The sequence below is a fragment of the Pan troglodytes genome, chromosome 9 (genome assembly GCF_028858775.2).
Source record: "Pan troglodytes isolate AG18354 chromosome 9, NHGRI_mPanTro3-v2.0_pri, whole genome shotgun sequence".
NCBI lineage: Eukaryota > Metazoa > Chordata > Mammalia > Primates > Hominidae > Pan > Pan troglodytes.
Window position 1 is genome coordinate 65,259,488 of NC_072407.2, and position 24,121 is coordinate 65,283,608.

The window sequence follows — 24,121 nt, forward strand, 5'->3', positions numbered from 1 at the left end:
CATTTTTGCATAAGCATATTTGAGAGTTATGGTTATCTGTAACCCTGAATAAACAACAATTGGCACTAAACCAATAACGTAAATTTTCTTGTTCTTTTTTTTTTTTTTTTTTTGAGACAGCTTGCTCTGTTGCCCAGATTGGAGTGCCGTGGCATGATCTCAGCTCACTGCAACCTCCGCCTCCCGGGTTCAAGCGATTCTCCTGCCTCAGCCTCCTGAGTAGCTGGGACTACAGGTGCACGCCACCATGCCTGGCGAATATTTGTATTTTTAGTAGAGACGGGGTTTCACCATGTTGGCTAGGCTGGTCTTGAAGTCCTGATGTCAAGTGATCCACCCATCTCAGCCTCCCAAAGTGCTGGGATCACAGGCGTGAGCCACCGCACCCAGTCTGTTGTTCTTTCTTAAAGTAGATTTTATTTTTTAGAGCAGTTTCAGGTTCACAGCAAAATTGGGTGGAAGTTACAGAGATTTCTAATATATTCCCTGTCCCTACATACACACACTCCTCCACTATCAACACCCCTACCAGAGTGGTATTTGTTACAACTGATGAATACATTGAACTCTAAGTCCAGAGTTTACATTAGGGTTCACTCCTGGTGTTGTACATTATATATATATATATATATATATATATATATATATATATGTATGTGTATATATATATATATATATGTATGTGTGTATATATATATATATATGTATGTGTATATATATATATATATATATTTTTTTTTTTACACAAGGTCTTGCTGGAGTGCAGTGGCACAGTCTTGGCTCACTGCAACCTCTGCCTCCCAGGCTCAAGCAATTCTCCTGCTTCAGCCTCCCGAGCAGCTGGGACTACAGGTGCGTGCCACCACGCCCGGCTAATTTTTGTATTTTTAGTAGAGATGGGATTTCACCTTGTTGACCAGGCTGGTCTCGAACTCCTGACCTCGTGATCCACCCGCTTTGGCCTCCCAAAGTGCTGGGATTACAGGCGTGAGCCACTGCACCCCGCCCATTTTACATGTTTTGACAAATGTATAATGACATGTATCCACCATCACAGTATCATACAGTAGTTTCACTGCCCTACAAAATCCTCTGTGCTCTATTTGTCTCTTTGTCCCCTCTGAACTCTGGTGATCACTGACCCTTTTACTGTCTCCATAGTTTTGCCTTTTTCAGTTGGGCCTGGTGTAGGGGCTCACATTTGTAATCCTAGCACTTTGGGAGGCTGAGGTGGGAGGATGGCTTCACTCCAAGAGTTTGAGACCAGCCTGGGCAGCATAGTGAGATCGCATCTCTACAAAAAGTGAAAAAAAAATTAGCCAGGTGTGGTGGTGCATGCTTGTAGTGCTAGCTACTTGGGAAGCTGAGGCAGGAGGATCATTTGAGCCTGGGAGTTTGAGGTTACGGTGAGCTATTATCGTCCTACTGCATGCCAGCCTAGGGGAGAGAGTGAGACCCTGTCTCAAAACAAACAACTCCTGCCCCCCTGAAAACAACAAAAAAGCAAAATGTCATATACTTGGACCCATGCAGGCTATAGCCTTTTCAGATTGGCTTTTTTCACTTGGTGATGTACATTTAAGTTTCCCTCAAGATTTTTCATGGCTTGATAGCTCATTTCTTTTTTTTTTCTTTTCTTTTCTTTTTTTTTTTTTTTGAGATGGAGTTTTGCTTTTGTTGCCCAGGCTGGAGTAAAATGGTGTGATCTCGACACACCGCAACCTTCACCTCCCGGGTTCAAGCGATTCTCCTGCCTCAGCTTCCTGAGTAGCTGGGATTACAGGCATGCACCACTACACCTGGCTAATTTTGTACTTTTAGTAGAGACAGGGTTTCTCCAAGTTGGTCAGGCTGGTCTTGAACTCCCGACCTCAGGTGATCTGCCCACCTAGGCCTCCCAAAGTGCTGGGATTACAGGCGTGAGCCACCACACCCGGCCCCCATTTCTTTTTATTGATGAATAATTTTGTTGTTCTTTTAAATTAAGATAAGAAAAAATTCTTGATTTGAAAGTACTTCCTTTGTAACTGGAGTAAAACAGCTCCATACCCTGTAGAAAATCCATAGTGCTGAAGGAGGTACCATTAAAATTAAGTTAAAATGACAAATAGTTGTGGCATTTTCTTTAAAATTAAGAACTCATTTTTGTATTAAATATATGGATTTTTGAATGGATTTTTAAACTGTCATTTCTTTTGTTAACAGAAAAAAGGAAAAGGGACTGGAATGACCAGAATGATTAGGGCATGGCTCTAAAATGTGTTAATATATATCCAAATGAATTCATCCTTCAAGCATAGTTACTTGATAATGTTGATTTTGTCGGCAAGAAATCCTTATTTGTGAATGTAATTATTACTGTGGTATTTTTAGTATCTTGTGGATGCAAATATCACATGATGTAAAATTTGAGATACTGGCATTTGAACACCTTCTCCAAACAGGAATGGCCTTTTCCCCTACTTTATTCTCATAACTGCTATTTTGAGATGGAGTTTCACTCTTGTTGCCCAGGCTGGAGTGCAATGGCGTGGTCTTGGCTCACTGCAACCTCTATCTCCTTGGTTCAAGTGATTCTCCTGCCTCAGCCTCCCAAGTAGCTGGGATTACAGGTGCTTGCCACTATGCCTGGCTAATTTTTGTATTTTTAGTAGAGACGGAGTTTTGCCATGTTGGCCAGGCTGATCTCAAACTCCTGACCTCAGGTGATCCAGCCACTTCGGCCTCCCAAAGTGTTGGGATTATAGGGGTGAGCCACCATGCCCGGCCACTTAACTTTTATTTGAAAGAGATTCTGGGGTAATATCAAAGAAAACTGGGAGTTGATTTGACAGCACTTTAATAGAAATACATGAATGGAGTATGGCTGTGGAGATGCCTGTGGGACACGTCATGGTGAGTGGGATGAGGACAGCCTGGACAGGAGCTGAGGAATGAGAAGATAAGAAGCAAGAGAGTGTAGGAAAGAGGCAAGAAGTCAGAGGAGTGCAAAGAAAAATCTATATGCAGTTTAACAATGAAATTCTACATGTAGTCCAGATTAACAATTGACTGATGCATAAAAAATACTTAGCAAGAATCTCTCAGCCTCTGGTTTGCTCTAAGGTGCTTCTCATCTGCAAAAGCAATAGTTGCATGGGGGCTTGTACCACCTTTGGGTTATTATGGTTTTCACCATTTGAGTTCTCTTCATGTACACCTGAAACCCCTGAGGATCTCATATTTCTGTGTATTCCTGGGCCTCAAGTATAGAGAATTACTTTATCGCTAACAGGAACCAAAACCTAAGAAGAGACAGTGGTGGATTTGAGGGAGACGGAGAATTACTGCCCAGGGCAGCCCTGCACTGCTAACTTGATAAAGGCAGTGATCGGTGACAGATGCTATGAGACTGGCCTCAGAGGAAAGAAAAGGAGGAAAAGAGAAAACAAATGACAGTGGAACCAGGAAGCAGAGAGGTGAAATGGTGCTTGTTATCCATCTGCAATGCGGGAGTGAACAGGAGACTTAGGCTGGGTCATTCATAATAACTCACGCCCCCTGCCCTACAGTCATTGGACTAATGTGTAGGCATATGACTCAGGCCAGCCAATCAGTGTTTCAAAGTTGGAGGTGGGAGATATTTCAAAGTTGGAGGTGGGAGATAGAAACATTTATTTTCTCTCTCTGGTTTCGAGGTTACTAGGGGTGAGCCCAGAATGGTAAGTGGCCACTGTGTGAAGGATCCCGTGCACAACAGACATGCCCAGCATGGAAAGACAAGCAAAGATGAGAGTGCACAAGAATTCTGATGACATGACCCTGGTTCCCAGTGTCCCTAGAGCCAGCTCCACCTCTATCATCCACCTTTGCTTTGGTAATGGGAGCCTTTACACAACCCCTTTATGCTCAAATTAGCTAGAATTGAATTACAGCCACTTGCAAACAAGAGTCCTAATGAATATAGGTTCAGATAGATGTCGCTAGTTATTGCCCAGTGTATTAGTCTGTTCTCACACTGCTAATAAAGACATACTTGAGACTGGGTAATTTATAAAGAAAAAGAGGTTTAATGGACTCACAGCTTCACATGGCTGGGGAGGCCTCACAATCATGGTGGAAGGTGAAGAAGGAGCAAAGCCATATCTTACGTGGCAGCAGGCAGCCTGGGCAACATAGTGAGACCCTATCTCTATTTAAAAAAAATTTAATTAGCTTGTGCAGGGGAACTCCCATTTATAAAACCATCAGATCTCGTGAGACTTATTCACTACCATAAGAAAAAGTATGGGCGGGGGGAACTGCCCCATGATTCAATTATCTCCACCTGGCCCTGCCCTTGCCACATGGGGTTTATTACAATTCAAGGTGAGATTTAAGTGGGGACACAGCCAAACCATATCACCCAGGGTATTTAATTCAAAATAAAATAACAGGAGGGGTCAGGCAGGGTTTTGTTGTTGCTGCTGCTGTTGTTTTGAGATAGGATATCTCTGTCACCCAGGTTGGAATGCAGTGGCACGATCATAGCTTGTTACTGTAGGTAGCTAGCCAGGCATGAGTGGGGCAGGAGAGGGGTCCCCCCACCCTACCAGCAATGTCAGGTGACCATCAGGTGATGATCAGGCAGTTGTCACACTGCCTCTCTAAAGTAATAATTGGTTGCAGTTATCCCCAGGGAAAGGCAGTTTCACAAAAGATTAAAAACACCTGTAACTGGTGATTGGCAGCTTCTCAACAAGATCTCAGGAGTTGGGCGAGTGAGTTCAAGCGTGCGCATTAAGAGGCAAAATGGCGGAGTTTAACTGGTATATAAACTTCTGGGGGCATTCCACTGGAAAAGGGATGCAAGACGCCAGAAGTAGGACAGCATATAAGACCCCAAGTCCCATGTCAAATGGGACACTTGACCTCCAAGGTGTCTGCTTGGTCCTCTTCCAAGTGTATTTTCTTTTCTTTTCATTCCTGCTCTAAGGCTTTAAAAAAAACTTTCACTCCTGCTGTAAAACTTGCCTCGGTCTCTTCTGCCTTGTGTCCCTCAGTCGAATTCTTCTGAGGAGGCAAGAACTGACGTTGCTGTAGTAACAAGCTCACTGCAGCCCTGGACTTCTGGGTTCAAGCAATCCTCCTACTGCAGCCTCTCTAGTAACTAGGACTACAGGCATGAACCACCACTCTCAGCTAATTAATTTTTTTTTTTTTTCAATAGAGATAGAGTCTCACTATGTTGCTCAGGCTGGTCTCAAACTCCTGGGCTCAAGCGATCCTCCCACCTCAACCTCCCGGAGTGCTGGGATTATGTAAGTAAGCCATTACACCTGGCTAGCCTTTTTATTAAAACCCATGGCCTGCATGTATATTTATTAATTTTTTGCTTTGCATTCAGAGTGCTGAAGTATCCCTTTGGGAGACTGGGTTCTTCAGGAGTTCCTCCTGAGGGGCATCCTGGGGCTTGTCTATCTCTGGTGACCTACCTGTATTGTGCTTACCAGTTATAGCCACATTGCCTTGGGGCAGGGGTGTCTTCATTGCAATGAAATGATAAAATGTCTTTTTTTTTTTTTTGGTTGAGATGGAGTCTTGCTATAGTTGCCCAGGCTGGAGTGCAATGGTGCGATCTTGGCTCACTGCAACCTCTGCCTCCCAGGTTCAAGTGATTCTCCTGCCTCAGCCTCCCGAGTAGCTGGGATTACAGGCACACACCGCCACACCAGGCTAATTTTTTGTATTTTAGTAGAGACAGGGTTTCACCATGTTGCCCAGGCTGGTCTCGAACTCCTGAGCCCAGGCAGTTCACCCGCCTTGGCCTCCCAAAGTGCTAGGATTATAGGTGTGAGCCACTGTGCCCAGCCTGAATGTCTTGTTCTTAAGTAACCCCTGTTGGCTTATGAGCCATTTCATTTGCTTAACAATCCAGCTTCACCTTAGGTTATACATGCAAGCTAACCATCCTCCTAATGAGATGTTCTCCTGATGCAGCCATAGGCTTTGACATTATTGGCCCAAGGAAGAGGCATCTTGGCTGTGCTCATAAAATAGGCCTTTTAGTGCCCCATGCCCATATGTGGTAGTGGATGATGGTCCCATCCACAGTGCCTATTGAGATAACCTGATGGTAAGGAGATTACTACCGAGTCCCCATTTAGAAGGAAATCCAAGATGCTCACTCACCCAGGTTCTCTGGACAGCAAGGAATCTAGGCTTTTGGATGGAACTGCCTGCTGTTTTGAACAGAAGAGCAACAGGTAGGTTGATAGTTCCTGGAGTATTGTTGGCCTTGGAACACAGAGAGTAGAGTTTAAGAAGCGAAATAGGGAAGCTGAATTGGGAGGATAACATACAAGTTAAGGTGGGTGGACAAGGATATCTAAGAACTTGGGTTGAGGCTAGCAAATAATGAAGAAAGTGTCCATAACTATGCATGGAGGGGATTGCATATGATGCCTACATGCATCAGAGGAAGACTAGCCATATTGGTTACCTTCTGCTTCTGTGTCTTGGGTCTTTCTAGTAGGAATATTGCTTAACTACTTTTACCAGTTTCAGAGAGTTGCTGCATGAGGCAGGTTTGGTGGGGCTATGCCTGACTGCAGCCCTTCTCAGGGAATCTTTTCTTTCTTCTTTTTTTTTTTTGAGACGGAGTCTCGCTCTTTCTTCCAGGCTGGAGTGCAGTGGCGCGATCTCGGCTCACTGCAAGCTCGGCCTCCTGGGTTCACACCATTCTCCTGCCTCAGCCTCCCAAGTAGCTGGGACTACAGGCGCCTGCCACCACACCCGGCTAATTTTTTGTATTTTTAGTAGAGACGGGGTTTCACCGTGTTAGCCAGGATGGTCTTAATCTCCTGACCTCGTGATCCGCCCGCCTCGGCCTCCGAAAGTGCTGGGATTACAGGCGTGAGCCACCGCGCCCAGCCTCTTTCTTCTTTTTTTTGAGACGAAGTTTCGCTCTTGTTGCCTAGGCTCTAGTGCAACGGTGCGATCTCGGCTCACTGCAACCTCCGCCTCCTGGGTTCAAGTGATTCTCCTGCTTCTGCCTCCCGAGTAGCTGGGATTACAGGCATGCGCCACCACGCCTGGCTAATTTTATATTTTTAGTAGAGATGGGGTTTCTCCATGTTGGTCAGGCTGGTCTCGAACTCCCGATCTCAGGTGATCCGCCTGCCTTGGCCTCTCAAAGTGCTGGGATTACAGGTGTGACCCACCGCACCCAACCAAGGGCATCTTTTCTTTGCACAGCTGTGACTAATGGACAATGGGCCGGCAAAATCTCACTGCACTCCCCGTTGGCACACTGATAAGGTGAAGTGTGGACACCTGACTTAAGTGGGGAGGGGGAGGTGCATCAATATGAGGCACTAAGCCAATCAGAGCCTGTTCTAGGAATGTGAATTAAGATACAGAGAAATGTTCTGGTTGCTGATGGGCTCTAAATCTGAGAAATAATGAATCAGAGCTGGGACTGGTAGTCATCCCTTAAGAAGAGCACACAGATGAAATGGATTTAAGTAGGAGAGAGGAATGGAGTCAGTGTACAGAGATGCCTCTCGTGCTCCATTTCCTGGTTTCAGTTTCCATGAGGCCTGAACACACTTTGTTTCCTGTTCTTGAATTCCCTGTAATCTCTGTATCCTTGCAGTCATGCCCTCTTTTCCCAAGAGCTGATTCGACGGGGTTTCTCTTCTTTATGACCAAAAGACCATTGACTAGAACAGATGTTAAGAACATGATCAGTGTGACAGCTACTAAGTACAGAATGCAGCCTGATGAACCACTCAGCAGGCCAGGGTGACTACAATTGCACGTGTGTGTGTGTGTGTGTGTGTATGTTTACGGGGAGGGGCATTAAATCACTAGAGATGAAAGGACCCTCCCCCCGCCAACCCCACCCCATAACCATCTTCTCTTTCCCGTCTTAGTTCCTTGGCTGCTCTCCATCTCCTGGCCCCAGCTGCTAAGATCTATTTCTAGATGAAGTCAGCAAACTGTTTCTGTTTCTAAGACTCTGAGTCCAGAATTCCCTGCTCAGGAATGTCCCCTTTGCCCTCACCACCTGCACTCCTCCTCTCTCCCTTTCTCTGTATCACCTCTTCACCTTATGGGATTGTTTTATCCCTCAGGGTTTTTTGACATTTTGAGAAAATGAAGTAGACCATTCAATTCCTGTAGCAGTGTCTCTCTCTGGTGGGGGCTGGGAGGCAGGGAGCAGCTCTATGCAAGGACTCCATGTCTTCTCTGCCAGGAAGCTCCCTAGCTCCATTCTGGGTAAAACTTTTCAAAGCTCCAGGGTCTTCCCAAATTCAGACAAACTTGGGTCAAGGTTGCACAGTCTGCGTCTGTAGGTGGGATGGTAAGATGAGGGCACAGGGGTTGGAAGGGGGCAGAGGGCCCAGCTATCCTCATTTCAGTCACAGTGGTCATTGGGAAAGTGCTGTTGTCATAAATCCAGCCATTGGTGCAGGGCTCTGCGGCCCCATGTTGTTGGCATCTGTGTCATTAGGAAAAGGTGGTCCCCACTGGGAGGAGGTGAAGTGGAGGCAGGACTGAGGCCACACCTGCCAGTCTTGGGGCAGCCAAGCCTCCAGCCACCTGTCCTTGCTGAGGTTGGCGTTGGCAGGTGGGGGCAGCAGGGGTTGGGTGGGGAGAGGCAGTGGCAGTGAAGTTTTGCAGAGTGGTGTGCAAACACAGGAGGAGCACTGGGAGGACCACCAGGGTGACTTGGATCTGCTGGAAGTAGCTGACACCCCCCATTTTCTGCATGAGGTCATTGAAGGCCATGGAACTAGGCCTGGTCAAGTGGCTGGGGGCTGGGTCTGCAAATCAAGCAACCCGTTTCCTTTCTTCCAGTGGAGGAGGAGGAGAGGGGAGGAGAGGGGCTGCCTTTGTCTCCTGCACTTATCAGTTCCTGGGTCTGCTGTAGCCCTAGGCCTCCTAATGGCCAGCAGTAGTTTGTTTTTGTTTGTTTGTTTTGTTTTTTGTTTTGTTTTTTTTTTGAGATGGAGTTTCACTCTTGTCACGCAGGCTGGAGTGCAATGGCATGATCTTGGCTCACTGCAACCTCCGCCTCCTGGGTTCAAGTGATTCTCCTGTCTCAGCCTCCCAAGTAGCTGGGATTTACAGGTGCCTGCCACCATGCCTGGCTAATTTTTGTATTCTTAGTAGAGACGGGGTTTCACCACGTTGGCCAGGCTGGTCTCGAAATCCTGACCTCAGGTGATCCGCCTGGCTCGGCCTCCCAAAGTGCTGGGATGACAGGCATGAGCCACCATGCCTGGCCCAGTAGTTTTTATAACTTCTTTTAAAGCACCAAGTTAAACTGACTCAAGAGTCAGACATTTAATTATAAGACTCATCAGGTCAATGGTTTGTTCCAGGAGGTCAAATGGGCAAGTAAAGTTGGATTTGGCAGAGGAAAGTACCTTCCTGTGAAGGAGGGACATGTTTGAGTCTCTTCACTACACTGGAACAGGTGGGGAGGAAGGGAAAGCACCAAGTGTGAAGGGGGGCCCAAGCTGGTGTGAGCATGAAGCCTGAGCTGAGCTCTCCTTTCTCAGGGCCAGGTCCTACCTCACTCTGAGCCAGACTGAACTGGGGAGACTCTGAAGAGCCCATGCAGAAATGCCGTGGTACGTGGGCTTTGGCATCCCTTAACCTGTGAGCATCACCTCTGCTGAATCCCGGAGCCTGGGCCTTCGGCCCTAGACGAGGGCCAGGACACAGCTCAACCTTCACTTGAAGGAGGAATTCTTTGTTAGAAGTTTGTGTCAGCAGGGTCTCTTTTCTCATTATAATATCCTCTGTAGTTCACCCCCAATTTTTTTCCCCTTTCCAGAATTGTACCAGTGTATGTGACGTGATAAACAGCCATCAGGTGCTTTAACATTCTTCAAGGGTCTGGGCATACTGGGGTCTGCACCATGCACAGGGCCCAGGCGAATCCAGGTGTTCTGACATCTTGGCCCCTGTTATGGACTGAATTGTGTCCCCCTCATTCATATGTTGAAGCCCTAACCCCCAGTGTGACTATATTTGGAAACAGGACCTTTAAGGAGGTAATGAAGGTTAAATGAGGTCATGGGGTGGGGCCCTAATCCAGTGTGACTGGTGTCCTTACAAGAGGAGAGAGAGACAGCAGGGTGGGACGCACGTGCCCAGAGGAAGGGCCATGTGAGGACATGGTGGGAAGGCGGCCATCTGCAAGCCAAAGAGAGGCCTCAGGAGAAACCAAACCTGATGACAGCTTGATTGTGGACTTCTAGCCTCCAGAGCTGTGAGAAAATAAATTTCTGTTGTTTAAGCCACCCAGCCTGTGGTATTTTGTTATGGCAGCCCAAGGCTGTCACTTATATCTGTAATGTAACACAATTCTAGCCAAGAAATGTGGCAGGAAGCCCATTGTGGGGGAGGTGGCTTTTGGGAAAGGTCTTCAAAAGAGATGTCTTGCTCTTCCAAACAGATATGTGAGGAGTAACTTCCTTTTCTGCCTTTGGATGCTGTGTGAGGGGGTGATGCCTGTAGCCACTGCAGCCCTCTTGCTGTCATGAGGGGAGTTGTTGACCTGCTGAGGAGAGGGTTGAAAAGAACCTGGATCCATGATGATGTCAGGTGCCTGAATCATGGAAGCCAGCAAATCTGCCATCTGCTTTTTTTCTTTTTGGAGCGGGGGCTTAAGCCAGTTAGTTTTGTGTCACTTACATCTGAAAGAGTCCTGGCTAATACTTCCATCATAAGAGCCATAACCTGGGCTGGGCGCGGTGGCTCACGCCTGTAATCCCAGCACTTTGGGAGGCCGAGGTGGGTGGATCACGAGGTCAGGAGTTCGAGACCAGCCTGGCCAACATAGTGAAACCCTGTCTCTACTAAAAATACAAAAAATTAGCCGGGCGTGGTGGCGGGCACCTGTAATCCCAGCTACTTGGAAGGCTGAGGCAGGAGAATCGCTTGAACTCAGGAGGCAGAGGTTGCAGTGAGCTGAGATGGCGCCACTGCACTCCAACCTGGGCAACAGTGGAGACTCCCTCTCAAAAAAAAAAAAAAAAAAAAAAAAAAAAGTCCGGCGCAATGGCTCACGCCTGTAATCCCAGCATTTTGGGAGGCCGAGGTGGGTGGATCACCTGTGGTCGGGAGTTTGAGACCAGCCTGACCAACATGGAGAAACCTCGTCTCTACTAAAAATACAAAATTAGCCAGGCGTGGTGGCCCATGCCTATAATCCCAACTACTTGGGAGGCTGAGGCAGGAGAACTGCTTGAACCTGGGAGGTGGAGGTTGTGGTGAGCTGAGATCGCGCCATTGCACTCCAGCCTGGGCAACTAGAGCGAAACTCCGTCTCAAAGAAAAAAAAAAAAAAAAAAAAGAGCCATAACCCAGAAGCACAGGGAAACTGAAGCCAGGGAAGCCTCTTAGGCTGAGTGATAGAATGGCTGTATTAGTCAGGGTTGTTGGGTGTAAACAACAAAAACAGACTGTGGCTAATGTAAGCTGTAGAAAAATCACTGGAAGGATAATGGGCTGCTCATGGAATTGATGAGAATCTGGCTCAGAAATGGGCAGGAGCTGAGGGAGGCCAGGAAACAGTTTGGCTAGGACGCCACTGGAGTATTCCCTGGAGATTTCCACTCCTCCCTGGACTCTCACAGTCATTGCTATTGTGTGTCATTTCCCAAATGTTCCTGCAGCTTTGTGTTCTATCGCAAGAGTCAAGGCCCTAGGTGGGAGTACTGATTAGTTGAACATGGTTCATGCACCTGAATAAAATTTTATTAGGGTTTAGTATATGCAATAAAATGCATCAATTTTGGGAGTACATTTTTACAAGCTCTGACAATTTTTTTTTTTTTAAAGACAGAGTCTCGTTGTGTTGCCCAGGCTGGAGTGCATTGGTGCCATCTCAGCTCACTGCAACGTCCGCCTCCTGGGTTCAAGAGATACTCATGCTTCAGCCTCCTGAGTAGCTGGTACTACAGGTGTGAACTACGACGCCCGGCTAATTTTTGTATTTTTAGTAGAGACGGGGTTTCACCATGTTGGCCAGGCTGGTCTCAAGCTCCTGACCTCAGGTGATTCACCTGCCTCGGCCTCCCAAAGTGCTGTGATTACAGGCAGCTCTGATAAATTTTTATACCATGTAACCACTATATAGAACATTTTCATCTCCTGCCTCTCCCACCCCAGCAATTCCCTAGTACTGTATCCTAGCCAATTCTCATCTTCTACCCTAGGCAATGGATTTGTCTTTTCTGGAGTTTCAAATGAATGATATCATACAGTATATCCTCTTTTGTGTCTGGCTTCTTTTGCTCAGCAAAATGTTTTTGAGATTCATCCACCTTGTAGTGTGCCAGTAGTTCATTCCTTTTTTTTTTTTTGAGATGCAGTCTCACTCTGTTGCCAGGCTGGAGTGTAGTGGCGTGATCTCCACTCACTGCAACCTCCACCTCCCGGGTTCAAGAGATTCTCCTGCCTCAGCCTCCCGAGTAGCTGAGACTACAGGTGTGCGCCACCACGCCCAGCTAATTTTTGTATTTTTAGTAGAGACGGGGTTTCACCATGTTGGCCAGGATGGTCTCGATTTCTTGACCTCATGATCCGCCCACCTCGGCCTCCCAAAGTGCTGGGATTACAGTCGTGAGCCACCGCGCCTGGCCCCATTCCTTTTTAATACTGAATAGTATTCCATTATATGTATAACCACAGTTTGCTTATTCATTCACCTGTTGATGAACATTTGTGTTGTTTCCAGTTTTTGGCTATTATAAAGAAAGCTGCCATGAACATTTGTGTATAGTGAGGGGACATGTACTTTCATATCTCTTGGGTAAATACCTAGAAGTGGAATTACTAGGTCATATATTTAACTTTATCAGAAACTGTCAAATTGTTTTCCAAAGTGTTTCCAAATTTTACATTTCTACCAGCAATGGATGAGAGTTCCAGTTATTCCACATTCTTGCCGACATCTTGATATGTCCAGTCTTTTCATTTTAGCCATTTATATGAATATGAAGGGACATCTCATTGTGGTCTAACTTGCATTTTCCTGATGACTAATGATGTTGAGCGTTTTTTCATGTGCTTATTGGCTATTCATATATCTACCGTGGTGAAGGGTATGTGTAATTTTTTTTTTGCCTATGTTTGAATTGGGGTGTTTGACTTCTTTTTATTGAGTTGTAGGAGTACTTTTTATATTCTGCAGATTTGTTTGCATAGCTCTCTCCTCTCCTGAGAAATCTAGCTGCCTTGGCCATCCTGAACTTCTCTTTTATTCTCCTCAGCTCAGTGAGGTTGCTGGCTCTGTTTGGATTCCACATCTCCACACTGCAGTCCAGAAGTTGCTCCCAGGAAGAAAGCCTGGGTGATAAAAGTTGGTGCAAAAGTAATTGCAGGTTTTGCAATTAAAGGTAATGACAAAAACCACAATTACTTTTGCATCAACCTAATAGTAGGCCTTAAATAATCTGTTTCCCTTCTCACAGAAATTACAGTCCTGCGCTGCCTGTTGTCCAATGTCTGAACATTGTTATTTTTCACATTTCCTTCAGTTTTCTAGGTTTTTTTTTTTTTTTTTTTTTTTTTTGAGATGGAGTCTCACTCTGTTGCCAGGCTGGAGTGCAGTGGCACGATCCCGGCTCACTGCAACCTCCGCCCCCTGGGTTCAAGCAATTCTCCTTGCCTCAGCCTCCCAAGTAGCTGGGATTACAGGCGCCTGCCACCACACCCGGCTAATTTTTTTATTTTTATTTTTTATTTTTAGTAGAGATGGGGTTTCACTGTGTTGGCCAGGCTGGTCTCGAACTCCTGACCACATGATCCGCCTGCCTTGGCCTCCTAAAGTGCTGGGATTACAGGCATGAGCCACCGTGCCTGGCCCAGTTTTCTAGTTTTTTTTTTTTTTTTTACAATGGGAGAGTTGTTTTGGAAGTTTTTTATTTCCTGATGACTGGAACTTTTCCTTTTCCATTCTGAATGCATTTAAAACAACAGTGTTCCTTGTATAATTGAAAGTGTCTTTCTTCCTCTCTAAAGGGGGATGCTGGGTAGCGAGTAGAGGGAGAAACTTCCATTCTTCTGGCTTCTTGTTTCCTTATGGAATAAGGAGTGGGTTATTTGATTGGTGAATCTGGGAGAAGGAATAGAGCATGTATAGCTACTTTCTTCTTCTTTTCTTTTGGGCCCTTTTTACCTTCAGAGAGCATGTGCTTTTTATTGTTTTTGGCCACATGGTAAGGTATTTGACAGCTGTGTCTCAATTGGTTCCATACGTGGTGCAGAAGAGATGCATTTTTTTCTTTTTTTGAGACAGGGTCTCACTCTATCACCCAGGCTGGAGTGCAGTGGCACGATCACAACTCACTGAAGCCTTGACCTCCTGAGCTCAAGCCATCCTGCCACCTCATCCTCCACGTAGCTGTGTTACTGGAAAGGGGTCCTGATCCAGACTCCAAAAGAGCGTTCTTGGACCTTACATAAGAAAGAATTTCAGGTGAGTTCATAGGATAAAGTGAAAGCAATTTTATTAGAGAAATAAGCAAACAAAAGAATGGCTACTCCACAGGCAGAGCAGCCCTGAGGGCTACTGGTTGGCTATTTTTACGGTTATTTCTTGATTATATGCTAAACAAGGGGTGGATTACTCATGAGTTTTCTAGGAAAGGGGCAGGCAATTCCCAGAACTGAGGGTTCCTCCCCTTTTTAGACTATATAGGGTACCGTCTGGATGTTGCCATGGCATTTGTAAACTGTGATGGTGCTGGTGGGAGTGTCTTTCAGCGTCCTAATGCATTATAGTTAGTTAGCATATAATGGACAGTGAGGATGACCAGAGGTCACTTTCATTGCCATCTTGGCTTTGGTGGGTTTTGGTGGGCTTCTTTACTGCATCCTATTTTATCAGCAGGGTCTTTATGACCTGTATCTTGTGCTACCAATCCTGCCGAACTTCTATCTCATCCTGTGATTAAGAATGCCTAACCTTCTGGGAATGCGACCCAGTAGGTCTCAGCCTTATTTGACCTAGCCCCTATTAAAGATGGAGTTGCTCTGGTTTGAATGCCTCTGACAGCTGGAACCAAGTTAAGGATTTCTGAGTGATGTCTTCTTCTTTAGTTATGTTGCAATGCCATCGTTATGCTATGCATAGAAATAAGAAAATATTGTCTTTAATGTCTTCAATCATTTCTGTTTATGGAAATGTATTTGGCAAGAAGTCATGAGACTACAATAATATCTCAGTTGTTAGGATTCTGCTTCCAACCAAGATGGAGGAACAGGGATTAGTAAATAGTAAATGCTCTCCTGCCTTTAACTAATAAAAAAACCTGACAAATTAGGTTTGTATGATAACTGTTTTTAGACATTGGACAATAAGCAGTTCAGAACAGTTGTTCCTGAGAGAGGCAAGCAAACAGAATGAGCCTTATGAACCAGTTACTTCCTGGAGAAAATTTGCAGGCTGCAGAACAGGGAGAGGGGATCTACTTAGAGCCCAGAAGTCTCCCTGGGTTGAGGAAACAAAGTTGGGAGTCTGGGGAGACCCAGGTGGCAAGAGTTCACAGGGCAGAGGACTGGAGAGGAGAGAGCTGCATAGAGCACTGGAGATTTGTAGGGGGTTTTGTTATTAATAGAATCTTCAGGTGAGTAGTGGTTGATGCATACATTTGGTGAAAGAACCTAGATGATTCACAGAGTTCACACAGGCCAGGAACAGTTTATCTTCCCACCAGCCACAGTGAAGACAAAACTCATAGCATTCAGGGCACTGGGTAGAGAACTCAGAAAGATCACTTGAGAGGAAAAATTAGCAGCATCTCTGCTCTCACCTAACAAAACCTAAAAGCAAGCCTTGAAAAGTAACTTATTGTGACCCAGAAAAAAGTTCAAAAATAGGCCGGGTGTGATGGCTCACGCCTGTAATCCCAGTACTTTGGGAGGCCTAGGAGGGCAGATCACCTGAGGTCAGGAGTTCGAGACTAGCCTGGCCAATATATAGTGAAAGCCATCTCTACTGAAAAATACAAAAATTAGCTGGGTGTGGTGGTGCACGCCTGTAGTCCCAGCTACTTGGGAAGCTGAGGCAGGAGAATCACTTGAACCTAGGAGGCAGAGGTTGCAGTGAGCCAAGATTGTGCCACTGCACTCCAGCCTGGGGAAGACACTGTCTCAACCAACCTAACAAACAAAACAACATACCAACCTAACAAACAAAAAAGTTCAAAATAAAAACTATAGGTCCCAGATCCAAGAAGGTAAATTAACTCGGATATGATGATGTTATAAAAACTGCAAGGTGCATCATAATCAAATGCTTAGAACCAGGGATAAAGATAAAATCCTGCTTGCAAACAGCTGGAGGAAAAAAAGACACATTCATGTAAAGCAAAAAATATAAGAATAGCAGCAGATTTCTTGTCAAAAGTGATGTAAGCCAGAAGACAATGGAGAAATACCTTTAAAAGCTGAAAGAGAAAATCTGTCAACCTAAAACCCTCTACCAGTAAAAATATCTTTCAGAAATGATAATAGAATCAATGCCTTTTCAGGCATACAAAAGTTGAAAAAACACAGCAGCAACATTTCTGCACTACAAGAAATGTTAAATGAAATTAAATTTATACTTAAAAACCACCCCACAAAGAAGATTCCAGGAACAGATGACTTAACTGATTAATTCTGTCAAACATTTAAGGAAGAAATAATACCAACTCTACACAAACACCTACAGAAAGGTGAAAAGTAGGAAAGACTTCACAACTCATTCTATGAGGCCGAAATTACCCTGATACTAAAACCAGACAAAACATTACAAAAAGGGAAACTAGAGACAGGTATCTCTCATGAACATAGATGTAAAATTCTTAATATAATTTTATCAAATTTAACAAAAATTATAAAAAGGATAATACTTCTTGACCAAGTGGGGTTTATTCCAGAAATGCAAGATTTGTTTAACATTAAAAAAATCAGTTAATATAATTCACCATACTAATAGACTAAAAAAGAAAAACCATATAATCATCTCAATAGATGCAGAAAAAGCATTCGATAACACTCAATATCCATTCATGATAAAACTTCTCAGCAAACTAGGCATAAAGAGAACTTCTCAAAATAGATAAGCTGGGTGTGGTGGTACATGCCTGTAGTCCCAGCTACTCAGGAGGCTGAGGAAAGAGGATCCCTTGAGCCCAGGAGTTGAAGACCAGCCTGGGCAACACAGAAGGATCCCATCTCAAAAAATAATTGATAAAAGACAACTATGGAAAAAATATAGGTAACGTTATACTAAATTGTGAAAGACAATGTTTTTCCCCTAAGTTCAGAGACAAAGATATTCACTCTCACCACTTTTATTTAACAGTGTACTGGAGATTCTAGGCAATGTAATAAAGCAACAAAAAGAAATAAAATAATTCCAGAAAGGAAGAAAAAAAAATATACCTTTATTTGCAAACAGCATGATTGTACCAAAGATCCTGAGGAATCTACAAAAAAGCTATTGAGACTAATAAGTGATTTTAGTGAGTTTTCAGGATGCAAGTAGGATATATTAAAAAACCAGTGGTATTTCTATATACCAGCAACAAACAATTGGTAATTGAAATAAGAATACCATTCATAATAGCTGTTAAAGCAAAATAAGCAGGAAGTTATTAACCTGGAATTGTTTCTGTATCCAGAACCCTTACACAAGCAAACTGAAACTTAACCTAGAGGCATTCTTTGTAACTAATTAATTTTGAAAAACCAAAACCAAACCAGATACCAAGCTTCAGCCAATCACAAATAGCCAGTTAGCCGTTAGTTATATAACTAGGAACTTTCTGCCAGATCATACCCAAATAAGACAAATAGTGGCTGAGCATGGTGGCTCATGCCTGTAATCTCAGCACTTTGGGAGGCCAAGGTAGGGGAGTCACTTGAAGCCAGGGGCTCGAGACCAGCCTGGTCAAGATGGTGAAACCCTGTGTCTACAAAGAAAACAAAACAAAACAAATGCCTACCTGTAGCCAATTTATTTCTTTACTTCTGTGTTCAGACTATGAAGATCTGCTTGCAGTGCTTAAGTGCAGCTACATGAACCTCTTCTGATTTTGAGTGCTGCCCCATTCATTAATGCTTTAATGCTCAAATAAAATCTGTTACATTTATTTTGTCTGAAGTTTTTCTTTTAACATAGTATAAAAATATGAAATCTGTAGGGATAAATTTGACAAAAGTTGTACAAAACCTACACAATGAAAATACAAAACATCATTGCGAAGACCTAGATAAATGGAGAACTATATCATGGATTGGGACACTCAATATTATTAAGACGTCAGTTTTTCCCAAGATGATTTATGATTCAGCATAATACAAATAAAAATCACAGAAGTTTTCTTGGTAGAAATGTACAAGTTGATTTTAAAATTTATATGGAAATGCAAAGCATCCAGACTAGCCAAAACAACTTTGAAAAAGTTGAACAAAGTTAGAGAATCTACACCGTCTGAGTTCAAGGCTAACTACAAAGTTACATCAATTATGACAGTGTGGGATTTATGTAAAGACAAATAGATCAATGGAACAAAATAGAGTACAGAAATAGAGCCACACATATGTAGCCAACTGATCTCCAACCAAGATGTTTAGACAATTCAATGAGGAAAAGAAAATCTTTCAACAAATGGTGCTGGAACAATTGGATATCCATATGCAAAAAGCAATGAACCACAATCTGTTTACCTCATATTATTTACAGAAATAACTCAGATTGGATCATAGACCCTAAATATAAAAGTTAAAACTATAAAACTTCTATTAAAAAAAGGAGAAAAATTCAGTGTCCTTGGGTTTGGCAAAGCTTAAAAAAAATAAGACTCAAAAAGCATTAACTATAAAATCAGTAAACTGGACTTCATCACAGTTTAAAAACTTTGTTCTTTTGAAGTCACTGTTATAAAACTGAAAAGGCAAGCTGTAAACATGGAGAAAACGTTTGCAAAACACATATCTGGCAAGGGGCTTGTTTTTGAAATATATAAAAAGTTTCCAACTCAACAATATGAAACAAACAATCAAAATTTTAAAATGTGCAATTTTTTTAACAGACACCTCACCAAAGAAGAGGTCTAGATGGAAATAAGCAAGTGAGCAGTTGCTTTAGATCATTAGTCTTCAGAGAAATGTAAATTAAAACTACAATAAGATACCAGTACACATTCACTAGAATGGCTTAAGTTAAAAACAGCAATCAGACCAGGCATGGTGACTCATGCCTGTAATCCCAGCACTTTGAGAGGCTGTGGCAGGTGGATCATTTGAGGTCAGGAGTTCGAGATCAGCCTGGCCAACATGGCAAAACCTCATCTCTACTAAAAATACAAAAAAATTAGCTGGGTGTGGTGGTGTGCACCTGTAATCCCAGCTACTCAGGAGGCTGAGGCAGGAGAATTGCTTGAATCCAAGAGGTGGAGGTTGCAGTGAGCAGAGATCGCACCACTGCACTCCAGCCTGGGCTACGGAGAGAGACTCCATCTCAAAAAACAACAACAAAAAAAAAAGCAATCATACCAAGTTTTGACAAAGATGTGGAACAACTGGATCTCTCATATACAGCTGGTGGGAATATAAAATGTTAAGAAAATTGTTTGGCTATTTCTTTTTGTAAAATTTTGGCTGGTGTGATAGCTCATGCCTACAACCCCAGCACTTGGGGCCAGGAGTTTGACATCAGCCTGGGTAACATGGCGAGACCCTGTCTCTACTAAAAACATGGTTTAAAATTGTTTATTTATTTTTATTTTTTAGAGACAGGGTCTTGCTATGTTGTCCAGGCTGGTCTTGAACTCTTGGGGTCAAGGGGTCCTCCTGCGTCAGCCTCTTGAGTTACTGGGATTATAGGCATGAGCCACCACACCCGGCTGTTTGGCTATTTCTTAAAAAGTTAAACATACACGTTACATAGTACTCAGCCATTCCACTCCTTGATATTTAAGGATAATATAATGGAAAGATGAAACTAATCTGGGCAAGAGAATCTGGTTCAAGAGAAGTAGAAACCTATGTCTAGAAGGAGCATGAGAAAACTTTTGGTGGTGATGGATATGTTCATTGTCTTGATTGTAGTGATGGTTTCATGGATGTATGCATGTGTTGAAACGCATCCGATTTTACACTGTAAATATGAGCGACTCTGCCTGGGCATCATAGGGAGACCCTATCTCTTCAAAAAAATACAAACATTAGCTAGGAGTGGTGGCCCTTGCCTGTAGTCCCAGCTGTTCAGGAGGCTGACATGGGATAATTGCTTGAGCCCAGAAGGTTAAGGCTGCAGTGAGCTGTGATTGCACCACTGCACTCCAGCCTGGGGCCAAGAGCAAGAGCCTGTCTCAACAATACCAACACCACCACCACCTGAGCAACTAATTGTCTGTCTGTTGTATTTCAATAAAGCTGTAAAAATATAAGATATCTTTGACCACAAATCATAGAAAAACGAACTCACACCGGCTTAAAGTATAAGGAGGACTTAAATTGTTACCCTTAACAATCAGAGCAGAGGTAGGTGGTGCCAGTATTGATTAAATCGGTGGGGTTAAATCATCAAACCCCAGATTAGTTCCATCTTTCCATTACAATATCCTCATTGGTTGCCTTAGTCCATGCTCCGGTTTCCCTCTGGGTTACAGGATGGCTGCCACAGTTCTGGACATCCATCCAGACTCAACGTTGTCCGCCACCTACATCTAAACCCTACATTCAGCCCTTACAGGCTGCTTGGTCTCTTCTATGGGTGTGGTTCACATGGCACTTACTATTGCTACTGGGGTGCAGGATTCTATTGGGGGAGGGGTTTAGGAGGAGCAGACCTCACTAGAATGGGTCAGGGAAGCTGAGCCTCAAGTTCATCTAGCTTATTACTGCAGAATTTTTTTTTTTTGAGAGGAGTCTCGCTCTTGTTGCCCAGGCTGGAGTGCAGTGGCATGATCTTGGCTCACTGCAACCTTCACCTCCCAGGTTCAAGCTTCTCCTGCCTCAGCCTCCTGAGTAGCTGGGATTACAGGCAACCACCACCACACCCAGCTAATTTTTGTACTTTTAGTAGAGATGGGGTTTCGCCATGTTGGCCAGGCTGGTCTTGAACTTCTGACCTCAGGTGATTCGCCTGCCTCAACTTCCCAAAGTACTGGGATTACAGGCATGAGCCACCGCACCCGGTCATTACTACAGCATTTTTGCAGTAGAGTCCTCCGCTGTTCTATGACTATGACATGAACCACATGGAGACAGTCACATCTCAGAGAATATCCAAATGGTTTTCTTGAAAGAGGAGGTGCAGTGGGGCAATGGAGTCTACCCAGTCAGTGTTTTCCTTTTGCTTCCTGCACCTATGACACAATTTTCCTTTCACAATTTTTAAACACAAGGAATGGTAGTGGTGGGAGTGTAGCACAGAGCAGTCTAGGAGTCCCAAACTTAAGTGTCTACAAGGGCTAGTGGCTAATTTAGACTCTGTGAATCCGACAAGCTATAAGACAGTAGGAAGAGGTGAGGCCTGTGATGATCCAGACATTACAACCCATCCCTACAAAAATTATAGTGCATGGGAAAAAGAAAATCTCCAGAGGCCTCCCTGGAGGAATCTAAGAACAAGGGATGCATATCAGTTTCATATTGCTGTTGTTAACTGCCACAAATTTAGTGGCTTAAAACAGTACAGATTTGTTCTCTTGTAATTCTGGAGGCCAGATGTCTAAAATCAATATGTCAGCAGGGCGTGGTAGCTCACGCCTGTAATTCTAGCAGTTTGGGAGGGCAAGGCAGGCGGATCACCTAGGGTCAGGAGTTCGAGACCAGCCTGTCCAACATGGTGAAACCCTGTCTCTACTAAAAATACAAAAATTAGCGGGGGCATGATGGTGCACGCCTGTAGTCCCAGCTATTTGGGAGGCTGAGGCGGGAGAATCACTTGAACTCGGAAGGCAGCCTGGCCAACATGGCGAAACCTCATTTCTACAAAAAATACAAAAAGTAGCTGGGCATGGTGATACATGCCTGTAATCCCAGCTACTTGGGAGGCTGAGGCAGGAGAATTGCTTGAACCCAGGAGGTGGAGGTTGCAGTGAGCCGAGATTGCGCCCCTGCACTCCAGCCTGGGTGACAGAGTGAGACTCCGCCTCAAAAAAAAAAAAAAAGAAAAAAAAATCAATATGTCGACCCAGCTGCGTTTCTTCTGCAGGCTTTAGGGGAGAATCCATTTCCTTGCGTTTTAGAGGCCATTTGCATTCTTTGGCTGGTGGTTCCTTCTTTTTTTTTTTTTTTTTTGACAACACCAAATGCGTTTACTTAGTGGTTTGAATGATAAGTTATTGAATGAATTGAGGTTTATGGTCTCTGTTTTGACTTGAATGTGTTTTTTAAAAATTCTTTTTGGTCCCTTCTTGCTTCACTCCACCCTCTTGCTTCTGTTGTCTCATCTACTACCCACTCTGATCTCCTGCCTTTCTCCTATAAGTACTGTTGTGACCACATCGGGTCCACCCAGATAATCCAGGATAACCCACCCCCTGATCTCAAAATCCTTAGTTTAATCACAACTGCAAAATCGCTTTTAACATGTAAGGTAACATACAGGTTCCAGAGATTAGGATGTGGGCATATTTGGGGACCATTATTCAGCTTCCCACATGATATGAAATTTAGCTATTTGGGCATCTGCTCTATATGTGACCCAAATGGGTCATGCAAACTCCCGGGAAAGGGGAGAGAAGAGCCTAAGGGAGGGGCTTGGAGTGGTGTGAAACTGGGGCTGTCAAGGTGGGACCTGGGATGATGGCATGGAGCCCTGAGAATGTGGCTTCTGGTGAGCACTCTACAGGACCAGGCAGTTGAGGATCCTCCTGAGTGTGCCATCCTGGCCAGGAAACTGAGGGTGGCTACAAGGCCCTGCCAAGCTGGCTGAGGATAGGACCTGTGGTCAAAACTGGAGATAGGCCAGGTGCAGTGGCTTATGCCTGTAATCTCAGCACTTTGGGAGGCTGAGGCGAACGGATCACTTGAAGTCAGGAGTTCAAGACCAGCCTGGCTAACATGGTGAAACCCTGTCTCTACTAAAAATAGAAAAATTAGCCAGGTGTGGCGGTATGCACCTATAATCCCAGCTACTTGGGAGGCTGACATTGCAGTGAGAATTGCTTGAACCCGGGAGGCGGAGGTTGCAGTGAGCTGAGATCGTGTCACTGCACTCCAGCCTGGGCAACAGAGCAAGACACTGTCTCAGGAAAAAAAAAAAAGGGGGAGAGCATCTGAGGCCACTCTGGTGGGGCATGACAGTGTCCCAACTCAGCCTCAGGGCCAAGGCTAGAGGATGGGATCTGAGCCTGTGTTTGGGGCTGACTCCTTGGGGAGGCAAGGTCAGAAGTCACTTACTGGTGACTTAGAAGTGGGAGGAAGGTAGGGTTCTCTTTTGTCAAGGGCACAGGACGAGTATAGGAAGTCCCAGGCCAGGAGCTAGGGGAATGGATTTTGTGTGAATGGTCTGAGCTGGCTGAATCAGCACCCAGGACTTTTACCAGTTGGGGTGCAGCTGGGGCAGGCTACAGCTGGCTCTGGGCAGCCTTGCTGAGGCATCTGCAGATACCAGGTGATCTGAGCACAGAGATGAGAGACTTGCAGGAGGAGCCAGGGCATGTCAGAGTTGCTGGCAGGGTCTGGAGCCAGTGGTAGGCCAAGTCACTGGTCTCAAAACCCGGGATCTGCAGAAGCAGGGCTAAATCCATGTGTCTCGACTCCCGGTCTCAGTCCAGACACTCCACGAGGCTCAGCCATGAGGGCAGTGCTGCCTGAGAAACTGCAGGATGACTGGGGCTGGTGACCCACAAGCAACCAATGGAAGCATGAGGAGTTTCAGCACCAAGGGGGAACACCAAGGCTTCAGATGTTCCAGGAGGTGAGGTGGGTTGTGGTGATTTCTGCTGTGCCCAGATTTGCCCTTAGAGTCCTGTTGTCTGAGTTGCTGTGAGCTCTCCCCGGGCTGTGTGGTTTTTTTTCAGGGGATCTTCAGGCCAACCCCTCTTTCCAGATTGCCCTAAGTCAACCTGAGCCCCTGGCCAGGGTCCCACCTGGAAGGCAGTGTGTACAGCTCAAGTAATGAATGTAGACT

At 44.7% G+C, this 24,121-nt stretch overlaps 1 long non-coding RNA gene across 1 annotated transcript in view; it reads left to right on the forward strand.

Annotated features, from left to right (window-relative positions):
- The window catches only part of LOC134807254 (uncharacterized), a 209,688-nt gene that overhangs the window by 20,499 nt on the left and 165,068 nt on the right, over positions 1 to 24,121 (forward strand). Inside the window, exons 3-4 of the long non-coding RNA XR_010147224.1 lie at positions 5,189 to 5,279; positions 14,282 to 14,461. This is a non-coding gene — a long non-coding RNA (uncharacterized LOC134807254). The remainder of the gene's footprint in view (positions 1 to 5,188; positions 5,280 to 14,281; positions 14,462 to 24,121) is intronic.